The sequence below is a fragment of the Arachis ipaensis genome, chromosome B03, assembly GCF_000816755.2.
Source record: "Arachis ipaensis cultivar K30076 chromosome B03, Araip1.1, whole genome shotgun sequence".
In the NCBI taxonomy this organism is placed as follows: Eukaryota; Viridiplantae; Streptophyta; class Magnoliopsida; order Fabales; family Fabaceae; genus Arachis; species Arachis ipaensis.
In genome coordinates, this window is record NC_029787.2 from 128,463,167 (window position 1) to 128,466,604 (window position 3,438).

Sequence of the window (3,438 nt, forward strand, 5' to 3'; positions counted from 1 at the left end):
TCTGTTAAATAATAAATTTACTATGTATATAATAACATAGCTAAATTGATATATTATAATCTATAAACATAATAACATAAGTATTAATTTATAAGCTAAACTTTTTTTATTACTAAATTTAAAAAATTTAAATTTTTTCGATTGGTATTATACACGTTTCGAAGAAAATGTGCGCCATATTACAAAATCAATTCATGTCTTACATATTTTAAAAAAATATTTTATTTATTTAATTTAAATATAAAAATTTGCATAATTTCTTCTATTAAATTAGAGGTGTACATGGCCCAAAGATTCGGTCCGGTCCTGAACACTTTAAGGACTAATTTGGTGTGATTTTACCAGGTTTAGGATCGAGTAAGGATCTCAAGAATAGACCCGGTCATTATTTCGGGTCGGGTCCGAGCCATGGCTCGGATCACCCGAAATCGGCCCGGTGGCCCGGTCATCATACATAATTAATATTTTGTGTTATTAGTGATGGATGATGGCTATTCTTATGTGGAATTTAAGTATTGTAAACCTTAATATTTTGTGTTATTAGTTATTATCAGACTATAAGTTAATATTTTATGTTTAAAATGGGGTTAAGTACTGAAATCGTCCTAAGGTTTGGGGTGAAAATCAAAATCGTCCCGACCTTGAGTGGCTATTCTCGCGAGTCGTCGTTGCTCGGTAGATCTGCTGCCTCAAGCTCCGCCGTTCCCTTCTCCTGCTTGTCTGCTGGCACCGCCGTTCTCTTCACTGTGTTGCTGACGTTCTTTCTCTCCCCGAGGCCTGAGTTCTGCCGCTGCTGTCTTGTACTCGAGCTCCGGTGTCGCTGCTGTCCGCGAGTCGTCGTTGCTCGGTGGCATCAGATCTGCTGCCTCAAGCTCCGCCGTTATCTTCTTCTTCTTCTGTGAATTAGATTTTTTGTAGAATTTTTGAATTTTTTGTGAAATTTGTTGTGGAATATCTAAATTTTTTGCTTGGTGATTCTGAATTTGTTGTGGAATATCTGAATTTGTTATGGAATTTATTTTCTTCGTTTGTGAACTGAATTTTTTATAAAACTTCTGAATTTTTTGTGAAATTTGTTGTGGTTGATTCTGTGTTAGTTTTGTTTGATTTTTCCTAACAAGCTGAGCCCTAAGCTGTTGCTACCGTTGCTCCTCTTGTTCCTGCTGCTGAGCATATCTCTACATATAGAGCTGCATTTGCAGGATATTAAAGTAAATCCCAGAAGAATCAGGAAAAATTAATTAAGGTCTATTAAAAAGCAAACTTCTACCTTGCTATAAATTGCTGCTGCTTCTGAGTGTTTTTGATCAGTCCTTGCAATATACTAGGCGCATCTATATTGCTGGAAGTATAAGTCAAATTCAACAAATTGAAACAGCATTGCATCATGAGCATATATATAACAACAGGGTCTTATTAACTTACCAACAGGTCGGTCAACACATTTCCTTCCGCCTGAAATGCCCTGGCAGAAGCATGCAACTGCTTCTTCATCAGATAATCATAGATATACACATCCAGCCTGTTTTATGGGGGATGATTTTTTTATTTTTGTTTAAAGGTAAAATTATTCGAAAAATTTTATTTATGAATAAAAGGACGATTTTATAAAGTTTTGTAACGTTAGAGATGATTTTTTTTTGTCGGGAGACGAATTTGATTTTCATTCCAGACCTTAGGGACGAAAACAGTACTTAACCCTTTAAAATGCATAAGGTTTTAGACTATATAATGCATAATATTGTATTAATTGTATTGATTTAAATATTTAGTGTTATTAGACCATATTAGTATTGATTATAGTTATACTTTAATTTTAGAAAAGAGTTGGTTTTTATTATATTTTTCCAAGTGAATTTTACTATATCAAATAATGGTTGGAGTCTTGAAAATTTGAATATTTTCACATGCTAGCTTATAAGAAGGTATCAAGGTAATGTAATGTTAACGGCCCGATTTTCATCCGGTTTTTACCTGGTATAATCATGGCCCGAAAATGTATAGGTTTCATCGGGTCTAGAGTCGGGTTCGAATCTAATAAATAGGCCCGGTATATATTTCAAATCTGAGTCTAGGTCACATCAAACCCAATTTCACCTGACCCATGCACACCCCTACCTTAAATCACTAGATTAGTATTTAAAATCTGAAAATTACTTAGACTACCATTCCTTTATTTATGTAACACACGTAGTATACTACTTTTCTTTTATTTATATAATTTATAAGTGGATGAGTTTTGGTATCTGATTTAATATATAAAAATGTGTTCAACACCTCAGTTTTTCAAATGCTCTTCAAATATTCTTTAAATATTCTTTCTTGTTTGGCCAAAGTTTGCTGTACTTCTCCAGACCAACGTTGTGTTATCCAATCTAAATATAAATATCTATCTTATCTTCATCTTTTTATCCATAGTATATATTTGAATAGGATAACACAACCTTGTGTCTTGTCGAAGAAAAAATATTTAAAGAGTAGTTGAAGAGTATTTAATGAAGAATTGAGGTGAACACATTTTTGTATATTAAATCAGGTACCTCTCTCTTACGCTTTTATTATGATACAGAGACAACTTGGGGTGCATAGGCCAGTTTTATTCAATTCCAGTCACTAATTTTTTTTACCTTTTCATTTATATAAACCGTCCTGGAAATTAATATCACTTAAAAGAATTAAAGCGGTAATTTGAATAAAGTTATTATAAACAACCAGTGCATTCGTACAACTGAAAGAGCTCACAAAAATATACGGTGAAGAAAATCCGTAACCAAATCACCAATCAAGAAAAATGGGATTTTTTTCAGTTGTGTGAATGCACTGGTTGTTTATAATAACTTTATTCAAGTTATCGTTTTAATTTTTTTAAATAATATTAATTTTTAGAAGATTTATATAAATGGAAAAGTGAAGAAATTAGTGACTGGAATTGAATAAGACTGTCCTATGGACTCCAAATTGTCTCTATATCAGTATATCATAATAAAAACATAAGAGGGAGATACCTGATTTAATATATAAAAATGTGTTCAACACCTCAGTTTTTTAAATGCTTTTCAAATACTTTTAAAATATTCTTTCTTATTTAGACAAACTTTTGCTGCATACTTCTCTAGACCAACGTTGTGTTATACAATCTAAATATAAATATATATTTTATTTTCATCTTTTTATCCATAGTATATTGTATATACTTATTTCTACATCAGAGGTTTTTTATATATTTATTTTTACACGTCAATTTAGTACGACCAATGTTCAGTTTTCTATCTCATCTTCATCCTCCTGTCCATATTACATATAACATATCTTTCAAAAATCTTGTAATCACAAAAATAATTAAAATTAGTAATTAAAATTAATTATATATAATATATATAAAAACATTAACTCTAGTTGTCAATTTTATTAATCTTATGGTTATATGATTCATTTAAA